Below are 12,129 nucleotides of genomic sequence, written 5' to 3' on the forward strand. Positions count from 1 at the left end.
CTGTGTCCCTCGATGCCTCTTCATTTTCTAATTTACAACCCTCCTGAAGCTGCTAATGCAGAACTTCAGCAGGATGTATGGCTGATGGGAGAGTTCAACAACGGCTCACACTACACAATGGGACTGCATGTGTTACTGTAAATAATGAGACAGGCTGCGCTGTGTTCCATTTAATAATATCAGCTAGTCCAGCTGTGTCAAGTACGGAATATTATTTCAGTGAAATGAACAACCCAGACGCAACATTTTGACTTGCTGTGAGGGCCAAATCAGCGTTGCATTGGTCTGCAGAATGACTTGCATTATCTTGTTTAGCAAATGAGTACTATACAAAAGGCACAGCTGCAGTCAGTCTAACTCAATGGACATAATTAAGTGAATAAATGATGTTATCCATAGTTGATTTAATATATTACACTACTGTAGCAGAGAGCACAAAACTGCAGATGAATTTATCCTTATTAGAGTCAGAGTTTACATTAGCTGTGTCTACAATTCTCTATAATGTCTCCATTACTGAACCATACATAATCTCAAAGAAACTTCTGTCTTAATATATTCAACAAGGAGCTTAATTGATTGAATATCATCTCCTGTGCTGCAGACATACCTAAACCGCATTCACTGAAATGGTCCAGGATAAAAGAGTTATTTCCATCTGTGGCTCTGTCACAATTTGTCTCCAAAATAACCATATTAAAGGGAAATTAAGAAGTCTGCTCTGACACCTGCTTGATCTGTCAACTAAATAAACTCGCAGAGCCAGTTTTAAATAATGCTATTACAGTGGGACGCCTGATACAGCACATATAACAAAATACACAGGTTTGAAGTGTGGAGATTCAAATAAGTTGAACATTTCATAATGTATAAAACAACCACAGCAATACATAACTTGGCATGAGTGAGCTGTCAGCAGCCAAGCAAATCTTCACTGGATCTCTCTAATTAGGTGAACTGTCTTCAGACCAGAACGGACACTTCTGTCACCAGGCGTTAGTTGCTGGATGCCGGTCTGACAGGCATTTTTTTTGTGCTACTGTGGCCTGTCTCCAAACAGTGGAGTATTGCGGCTTCTCTACTGGCCAGCATACATTAGTTAAGCTACATCTAGCAAGCTAATGACACCTCAAAGCCAACACCCCGTCAGAGCTAGCTAACCCGACAATTATCACTCCAGGCCATTTGTCTCTTTTTGTTTACACACTAGCTAATAGATACAGCTGCAAAGATGCTTGCCTGTGCACCTGCGGGAACAACAGTTGTTTATGGTGGATCCTATGGTTAAATATTATATACTGTATCTACCCAGTAAAATGAACTAGGGACCGATTCTAGGACAGGTTAAAGTGATCAGGAGAAGACAATGATGCACAAACACAACATAACAATATGGCAACACTGTTGGCTTTTGGCAGTCTTTTCTTTGTAACTCCTCTCTGACTCATTTTTACTTTTAAAAGACTCAATTTAACTTTTTATTTTGCTCGAAATGAGGCTGACAAACCACTACTCGTTACTTTTACCAACAAAAACTGGAATATATATATCAACATCAGCGCAGATAATGAAAGCCATTATTGCATTATTCATCCACATTGCAAGCTTATAAAACAGCACTAGTTTTCACATGCTTCAACAATACAATACAGCTGAGTCACCAAATTGAATTTTCAAGCTGTTTTAAGGTAATTCAGTCTGACACACACTGCTGCCCAAGACTCAAAGCTGTGGGACCGTTTTTAAGGTATTACCAACATCTAGTCTCTAATTATTCTCTAATTATTTTAACTTGATCTGTTACTTGGACAGATCTGTAAATGCTTTGAGATCTTGTTTCCAATGATGAAACAGTTTTGTTAAAATTAGGTAAAGAAATTTCAATAAAGCTGAAATACAGAATTTAGATAAGTTGTGGTAATAACTTTGGCTGCACTGACTAAGTTTACCTAGCATCTGATTCTATTACCCATGTTTTGCTCTCTGTTCCTCTGTCCAAACATGAAAAAGAGTCTATTTTTTCACTGCAAAAGCCAAGCCAGTTAATTAGAGTCTACAGACTTCTGATCTGACCATCCCAGGTGGATCGGAACACATTCTGACTGCTCACTTTTCTGATGATACGAGGATGCTGAGTTTGGGTTGCTGGAGCTGATTCAGAGTGGAGTGGAGTGTCATGATGCCACGAAAGGGTTGAGGGAAAGTTTCTTCAAAGCCATGAAAGTGTCTGACAGGCTGGGTACATGCTGCCAGGTCAAATATAGGCTGGAGCTCTATGAAATCCCTCAGGGTCGAGAGCAAGCGTCATCACGGAAAAGTCTCCCCCTTCTTACATATTCCTGTTGCAGAAATACCTAATAATGCTGAAATGTTATGTGGAAAGTGTGTCACCAAAATGACTGAGTAAGCATGATGCTATGAATTCCTAATTAACTTAAAACGTTGCCTAACACATGATGGTTTGAAACTACAGTAACAACTAACAGGAATTTTGCAGAAATGACAAAAACAAATTCGAGGAAAACAGAAAACAATTCTAATTACTGGTGTTTGTCACTGTATGGGCGGCAGCTATGGTGTTTTCATACATGCACAAATAGTAAAACCCATCATAATTTCTCTCTCATCATACAAAGCAGATCTATACTACTTATGTCGGTATGAGCAGAAATCTAACGAGCATGACATGTAACGATAAAGTATATAGACGCCTGATATCACACTGACAGTCTCCTGTCCAATCTGCCACATGATCAAGGCGATAGGAGTAAAGTAATTGTAAATGGTTTAGAGAAAATGAAGCCATAGAGAAAGACAGTAGGCAGTCCAAGGACAGACGTCTCATCTGTGAAGAGGCCATGCAGCCATTTGCTGTCAGATGCTCCCTGTCAAAAACTGGGCAGAGAAGATTTGAGTTTGGGTCTTTTCTTCCCTGACAGAATGTATTCAAACAGAGAAAATGGATTTCACATAAGCCGTGACAACCGCAGAACAATAACTGACAGTGGCATTTCACTGCTGGTATGGCTCCGACAAGAGGAACCACTGCCGCCACCATCCTGTGGTCAAATGTCAGTCTGTTCCTCTCCCGGCTTCGTGACACAGCCTGCTTGGTTAATAATCTCAGATGTGGAGGTTTCAGTATTTCTTTGACTGCGAAAACAGCTGATTAGCTGAGGACTGTTGTATGAAAACCTATTATTTATTCAATTAGTGGGAAGTTGTGTAAGAATTATATGAAGGATATTACATAAATATCATATTCTTATTTCAATTATGTTATGATTAAATAAATGATATCATTATATGTTGTACTTTACAGTGCACATGCAAGGATGCAGGAAAAGATCTCGAGGCGAGTCTTGGGCTTTGTACTCAAACAACCTTCCACACATGATCACTGGTAAACTGGAAACTGCTTTGCTGTGTTTGACGCCAAACACATTGTGATGATGCCAAACCTTGTCGCAGTTGACTTCAAACCCCATGAAATCTATTTTCTCAATCTGCTTCTCATCATAAACTATGGAGTCCAACATAAACACACCACCTTCTGTTAAAGTTTGATCATGTGGGGTTCTTTGATCATATTGCCAGGCTACTGTCAATTAAATGTGATCAAACCACTCCCAGATTTTGCATATTCAACTCTAAATAACACATACATTAAAGATTTTTCCCCCTAAAATGTTATAGAGAATACCTTTTCACGTTTTTTGGGGCTTTAACTAGCTATTTCTTAATCACTGTGTCATGGACATAAGGAATAATCCTCTTGGAACAATAAATATCCTCAGTAAACTCCATGGCAACCTGGCCAGCAGTTGTTGAGATATCTTGACTGTACTAAAGTTTTGGAGGGACTGACAGACCAACATTACACAAGCCCAAGTGCTAAGTTGGTCTGCTACAGAGCAGAAGATGAAGACAAGAGCAGGTACAGAGCAACTTCAGCTTTTAGAGCTTTTGCACCAATCATTCTTTTCTGCCAACTGAGAGAGAACAAAAGCAGGGCACCTGTAGTATAAGAGTGAAAAAATCCTGGACTGCATTTTAGATTTCTATGGAACTGCTTTTTTCTGCTTCTTCCAGGGTGACACAGAGAATAAAACAACATGTGTTCGCCTACATGGCACCTCCTATTACTGTAGTTATAGTATGAGGACAGCCACCAAATACACATATACTGTACAAATCAACACATTCTTTCACAGCAAACGTATCACTTGCTGAAAATACAAATCCAGTTTTACACATACGTACCTGGTTTCTTTATATTTGCAAAGTCTTTTAGCAGAAACATTACGTCTGTGCAGATATTTTTGTTTCACACTAAAGATTTCGTATAATGTGGTATATCATATAATTTTTTAAACATCCAGCATTATGCAACTCTTTCTTTATCTCAGTACATGTTCTGCAGTTATTTTGCACACGCTACACTTCTGGGAATACTTCACTAGAAGAATGTGGTTCTGTGTGCTGGTTTTCATTCAGCAGAAAAAGGCGTTTAGAGGCAGCTGTTAAATGCTGCACTACATTAGAACTTAGGAGTAGAAAGAAGCTCTAATTATGACATTGACTTTAAAATCATTTCCAAGTGACCTTCATTATATGGCTTCAATTGTGCAAATCAATAGTAAATGATGCAAAACCAGACAATGGCACAAAGTTCAGGAATGACCACTCACTCAGGGAATGGACAAAAACAGGACTAACAGGCCAACCAAATCACTCTGTCCTTTATAAACCAGTGAGCTCTGATCATTTTGTGAGGTTACTAAGTCTAGAGCAGAAGGAGACAAAAGTAAAAGCCAAGAGGAATCCAATGCCCTTGTGTAGGATTTGAAGGACTGCCATAAGTCAATAGAGAGCACTCTCATTTAAATTAGATTGGGAGGAGATAACACTTGTTCTTACAATGTTGCTCTGGTCCAAAGAGACAGTTCAACAAAATTTAGCAAAGAGCCAAACAGAAGTGGCAGCAGACTGCAGGGACAGTGTGGGTCATCCATCAAACAGTCTCTGACATCTGAAGAGAGTGTAGCCGCCTCCACACCCACTTCATGCATTATGTTGCATACGAGCACCATCACACACAGCCATTATGTACAGTAAGCAGCTAGAACGAAAAATGCTTGTTTTACTGCATGAGTGATTTGGTTTTATTTATCTACTTAGAAATAAAAATCTGCCAAATTATCCGCAAAAGATTCTAAGCTGCCATGTTCTTGAATCCCAGCTGTGCCTTTGTGTTTTTGACCTGGTCTGAGCAGGAGGGCGTCCAAAACACACACATCAAGTGATCCTTGACACCAAAATTGCACGTCACGCTTAATAGCTACTCACACACCATGTCTAGAGCCTCTCCTCCCACTGAGGTATATTTAAGTTAGTCACCAAAACACTGAATGGACCTAAAGAAGAAAAAGAAAACATCCAACTAAACACGTGAATAAATAAACCTGTTCTTAAACCTGCTACTTAGATGCCACAAATCCCCGCCACGCGCAGCCACGAGTTTTCTCTGTGTGCTGTTTAACGGACAACTTAAGCCGCCCTTTTTCAGAAGGCGCTGCAGGCAGCACTGTGGCACATTAACATCAGCAGAACACTATGTGATTATTCCTCGCAGGACAAATGTGCTCAATCCTATGCTTAGATAGCATCACATGTGGCACACTTTCCCCTCCCCTTCAGTTTTATGCTGAAATGAGGTCCATATCCTGCAGAGCATGCATGATAACAAATCCAAAATGTCAGCGTCCTATGATTTATAATGCAGTCCTTAACTGGGAGGTTGTATATCATGCCCAAACATTTCATTGACAAGATGAAATGTCACATATTCATTCATGGCTCACAACTGCAGCTCTTTGTCACCATCTTTTTCAAAGCATGTCCCTGTGCGTCAGCTACTTTACGCAGGTGAAATCGAAAGAGCGTATTTTCTGATAGTCAAAGACGGCAAACCATTTGGTGTGTTATCATTCGTTGTTTTTGTTCATAAGTTGGACGAGACACAGACAGAGAGGGAATCAGTGGTTAAGTCTATCAGGTGAGAGTGTTTTGAATAAATCTGAAGGTTTTTTTTTTCAATTTTTTATAACATTTGCCGTGATGTTCTTGGTGTCTGAGTAAAACAGTGTTCCACATGAAGCCAGTGAGATATGTTTTTGGTTTGTGTTTGTTACTGTATTAACAAAATACAAGTCCAAGAAAACAAAGGGAGAACAGAAATGCTGTAGTTGTTCTGGCCCCCTAAACAAAATATTACACATGCTGTTTCAATTATGAAGCCCAATTACTCACTCACACGCCGGAGTGATCAAAAGCATGCTCCTCTGTTCTGTTGTGGGGTTTCTTTTCTCTGGATTTTCCTGAGGGGGATATTGGGGGGGAGCGTAGGAGTTTTTATGACTGTTGTGATTGAGGCTTTGAGAGCTGATGAAATTACAATAATGTGCTGTGTGTTTTTAAAACTGCACTCATGTCCTTCGTAAGGCTCATCCTCCATACAGCGGAGTACATTACCAGCTTCAATTTGACGTCTTAAGGATTTGCCTTGTGGGAGAAGTGATTTTCCTCGGTGAAGAATGTCGTATGTGACAGATGTGATTGGCCGCATCTTTTTCAAAGAGTAAGAAAAAGATATCTGTTGTGCGCAGCCGCTTATTTCACATCAAACTGAATCTGCTTCCTTCAGGAGCGTGTCACAAGGCGTCAGAAGCTAATTTAGAACATTTCCACGATTAATTGCTGAAGACAGGGGGGCTATTAAGTTGGACACCCAGTGAGCAATTAGATCAAAGTTGTCATGTGCTGAGAAGAGCGGTTGTGTTCACACTGAGTTTGTACAGTATATCAAGGTCATATGGATCTGGCTCAAGGCTGGCTTTTGTAATTCCCCTTCCAGCTATTGTCTGAACTGCATGTCCAGGAAAATGTGGATGAAGAGCTTTGAGCTTTGAACATTTAGATATTTTATTTCCAATGTTTTTACATTGTATTCTACAGCATGAATCTAACATAAGCTATTGTTTTAAACACATTGTTAGCATGTGTTGTCATCTAGTCCAGCATTTAGCCTAGAGATGCCAACCTCTCCCTGTTTTGATATTATTTATTGCAGGATCTAATGTGTACCATCAATATGTACTCAGAAATGATGTGATTTGTCAATATGTCTCCGCAGCTCTATAAAACATCCCTCACAAAGTATATTCATAGTGACTGTCAGGTGCAGTAATTGATTCTGATTCTGTTGTGCACACAGCAAGTGTCAGTGACGACGCCGAGATGCAACGCCTGATGTACGAAACCTATTAAAATGCCATTTGTATTGACAGTGTCATCTACACATTTATGGGGAGCCTAATTCATAAGATTCAGACACATTTCTTTATCTTTATGCAGTATTTTTTTTAACACTGACAGAGAAATAGTTGCCATGGGAAGAGGAAACAAGCCAACAAGAGTGAGACAGAAATGGTTCAGAGATGTTCAAATGTTATTCAACTAGAATCAGTAGATTAAAGGAATATTTCCACATTTCTGGAAAAAAAAGCCAAGAAATAGTCTGACACATAACTCCCCCAAAATACACTATTTTTTCATTTTTAAACTTTGGTTTTGGTACAGATTAAACAAACGAGGCATAACATGTTAATTAGTGAGCTTTAGAGGTGCTGGAAACATTATTCTAACTAAATGCATGATATCCCAGGAGTAGGAACATCATGTTACATTAAGGATCCTGCAGAAGCAGAGTAGGGATTTATGGCACAACTTCACATACTTCCAGGATGCATGGAGAGGGGTAAAAAAGTGTGAAGAGGTCAAAACTCCAGCAACACTTGTGTGATGCAGAACAACTTTATTGTCAACGCAGTGCCCATGCTGAAACATGTCAGTCTGACATCCTGCTTATGGTTTATGATGAAAACTACCTGAGAATTAAACATTTTGTAGGAATCTGCAAAACCCTCCATGCCCCTCCACCCCACCCACCCACACACACACCCACACACACACTGCTCCCTCAGTTGCTTTCATGTGTGTTTTAGTGTTGATAGTAGATCATTGACCTCAGCTTAACATCCTTTAATTCATATCAACCAGACACTTCCTCGATATACTGTAGACTATTTCCCAATGCCCATGTGATTTGACTGTGGGTTAAAAATTTATTTAGCTGAAATGGTTATGGAGGAATTTACATTATTCATCCACTTTAAGATTAAAAGGGTATATTAAACTATATAACTCTTCTGCGTCCTGCTCTCGGAAACTGTTCCACAGAATATTAAATCCCGGTCTATTTTCCAAGACATAACCTCTACATGAGTTTCATTGTTAAGAGCAGTGAAAATGCTGCTACTTAGTGCAAGAATCATTAAGAATTTGTGCTCTTAAAAATCAGACAGAATAGATTAAGCTGATATCTTTAGTCAAAAACGTGTAGATGAAAATGCTGAGTAAAATTACAAATGTGGATTCTTTTTTTTTGTCCTGAGATAATTCAAAGACATGACTTTCAGATAGCTTTACCTGCATTTAAGTGTGTCAAGAACTGATATTTCCTTGGGGTTTTCCTTTCTCAACAGCTTCGCAACTGTACCAAAAACGGTCCTCCACCCTGAGGACATCTGGCCAATGGCTCATTAGTGAAAGAGTGAAATATGCAGCGAGAGAGAAGCTAGTTAGTCAACTGACAATCCAGCACATTAGAGCCAAAAGATCCATGAAAGCACACACAACTCATTATGCACTGACACGCGTGAGAGAAGAAAACTAACTTCACCGACTACTGCTTCTGACGGTGTGCAATACAGGATAAGGAGTGAAAAACCTGTCAGAGGATTCCATCAAGGATGCTCATGCAGAACAATAAGAGTTCCTGTTGTCTTATGCTGGTGGGAACTAGTGTTTTGTACAAAACCGTGAGTGCTTCCATCTATCATGCAATGTGTCAATATCGCTGGCTGCCGATGTTGTGGGGCGTGATTTCACGGCACACATTCAGGCCCCTTGATGAAAGTAGAGGAACACCACGGGGTATCTGAACATCAGAGGCAGCCAGGAACATCGCTTCATTGTACCCGCGCATGCACCTCTGCAAATTGATTTTCTACAGCAGGCACATGCCCACGCCACAAGATCGCAAATGCCTCCATGAGGACAGGACAGTGAAATCAGCTTACTGCACTAACCTGCTCAGTCACCACATCTCAATTGAGCATTTGTAGGATGACATGGTACAAACTGCAGCAGATACCCACTGCTGAACACCAGAGAGCTTCCTCAAGGCATTCTCCAACACAGACACCAGAGCTCTAATGAAACTATACGCTGCTCTAAGAGCAAACATGAGGTCGAGTCCGTTTTTAGAAGGCGCTGCTAGTAGTGTATTACACTGAGCATACACCCATACTGAACAAACACCCTGAACCTATTTGACATCTCGGCCCAGCACCAGCTTATATTACATCATCACCCTTTGGGTAAAATCTGCTTGATGAAGCTTTGGAGAAACTTCTATGGAAAATCCTTCTGGTAAATATTTCTAATCCATACACAAATCCCAGGCTTAGACTTTAAAGTATATCCTTAACCTGAGTCTGAAATCAAGTCGGTCAAGTGCACGTTGTTTGATTTTTATGGGGCCTCTTCATACTTTATTGGGCGTCCTGTGATCTCTGTCGCACTCCCTTCCATTTTCTCTTCTTTGATTGCTGCAATTAGCTTCATCTTAGTCAGTTACATAATGTCCTGACAAACTGTCACCAGGAATCTGCCTATTTCAATCCAGTCTGTCACACAGGGATGTCAGGAGACCCCTATAATTTCTAATACTCTCTGTTCTACTTTGTTTGAACATTCAAATTTAAATAAGATAACTTCAACAAACTCTTCTCAGACACACTTACACCCAGAAGTATACAGTTACAAATGCACATATTATAGATACCATGTCACAGTAAATTCTGTTTTTTTGTGCAAAAAAAACGGTTTCCCCTCAAATGCTTCAGTGTTCATATCGGCCCTGTCTTATTTTTTCAGCCCTTGCTGTACCTCTACCAGAGTCCATAAATGGTCAATCATCAAAATTACCCACGTTGAAGATTTGTTAAAAAAAAACCAACGATAATACATCTTACATGCAAAGTAAAGTACATTCAAATGTCATTTCATTTAGTGCCGCAGCTCTTCCTTTTCTAGAGTAAATTTCAGCCATTTGTAAGCACTGATAGTGACAGAGAGAGGCAGGATAAATGAGATCACAGCGGAGACGAGGAAAGCTCACAGTAGCTAATGCTGCAGTGTGACTGCTCTCAAATGTGTGGAGATGGGGATGTTGGGATAGTCAAATAATACTTCAATTTCACTTCTTTTAAAATGCGTTTTAAAGGTTGAGACTGAATTTCTGCTCACTCCAGGAGTTTGTGTTAACAAGGATTATTGGCCACAAAGCATTGCTACAAGCAGCCTTTAAAGATCTACAGTGTCCCTTGGACAGAGATTGTATCAGTGCTAAGCTTATTTTGGCTAAACCAAGCAGTGGTCAGCAAGTGGAAAACTCATTAAAAATCTGTAAAGGTGCAACGGAAAGAAGCAGCAGACAGAATGATGAAAGCTCTGTGCTTTGTACACGGCAACAACTTTTCTTACACTGCAAGTACTATAGTAGAGTGCAGAGTCTGATAACGAGGCTAAACCAATTCATGACATCTCCATTAAAAAAAGAGAATAGCAACATGGAAGTTCATTATTTTATGTTTTATATATAAATTAAGGATTTATACATTGCTGATAAAGAAAAAATACAAAACATTTTTTTGATCTTACATGACATTTACATGTGAAATTTTACACAACATATTCAATAACTTACAAATGCTTTATTTGCATAAAAAATATATCTCTTTACAAAACTTTTGTAATATGTACATATTCATATACACAGGTTTTTGAATGGGATAACAATTGTGTGGTACATTTAAAAGCATTCTAATTTACTCTGGAGTCTGAGACTGACTTGCTGTTTGCTGTTTTGACCAGATGCATTTCTTTTCTCATCCATAAGAAATATGAACCTGCAAAATATATTACATGTTGATAACACAAGACATCTTGCCAAAGAATGCCATCAAATATCAAAACTGTATAAATGTACAAAATGTAACAGCAATGACAGGAATCAACATAGTGGTACAAAGTACTATAGCAGCAATTGCTATACTGGATCACTTTTTGCCAACATGCACAGGTATGAAACTATGAGCTGCTTTACAAACACACCTCTTCTTAGGTAAACCATCACAGTTGACATCACTCCGCTAAATCATTGCAAACTGTGCAGATAAATTACACTGATGTACAGTCTTACTAATGCAATATATGTTATGTCGTCCTTAGAAACATATGCCCATACAGTATTCAAGGCACTGCAATGATGTAGAAATGTGATGACAAATTCATTTTTCATTTTTAAAACATGGATGGAGTTGGATGATTGTACAATACTGATGGCGGCTCATGTTTAAGTGTGCAAATTCTTTCATGTATACTGTACATTTGTTGGCAGAAGCTGATGGTTCAGTAAGACATTGAAGTAACAATTTGTATCTGTGGGTGTCAATAAAAGAGGCCAAGGCCGTGTATTCATCGAGTGTCTCAGAGTAGGAGTACGGGATTTTCTGACTCAGGCACGGTTTCCCCAGAAGAATTATACAACAACAAACACTGCTCAGTTCATGAAAAACGGAGATGATGTGGAAGTTACACTTGTTCTGTCTTGGACTTACTCTGAAGTAAGGCAGATGCATGTCAAAACTTTTATTAACATAAAACAAGACAGCAAGCTTCTTCTGACCTCGGACTGCCCACTGACATATTTTTGCACTTTGATTTACCAACATCCAGGCTTGAACAACCTTCAGGGAAACCTGGCCAGCTGTGGGTACTGTGCACTGTAGATATTCTCACCTCTGTCAATCAATATAACCTGAAATAACTAAGCAAGGAGATCCTACTTTGAGATTCTTGATATATACAGGCTCAAGGCTGGGGTTAATTCACTCTAATTTTGGTTTATTTGGGACACAAAAAGACTCAGAACTTGAAAAT

Source organism: Enoplosus armatus, chromosome 9, assembly GCF_043641665.1.
Source record: "Enoplosus armatus isolate fEnoArm2 chromosome 9, fEnoArm2.hap1, whole genome shotgun sequence".
In the NCBI taxonomy this organism is placed as follows: Eukaryota; Metazoa; Chordata; class Actinopteri; order Centrarchiformes; family Enoplosidae; genus Enoplosus; species Enoplosus armatus.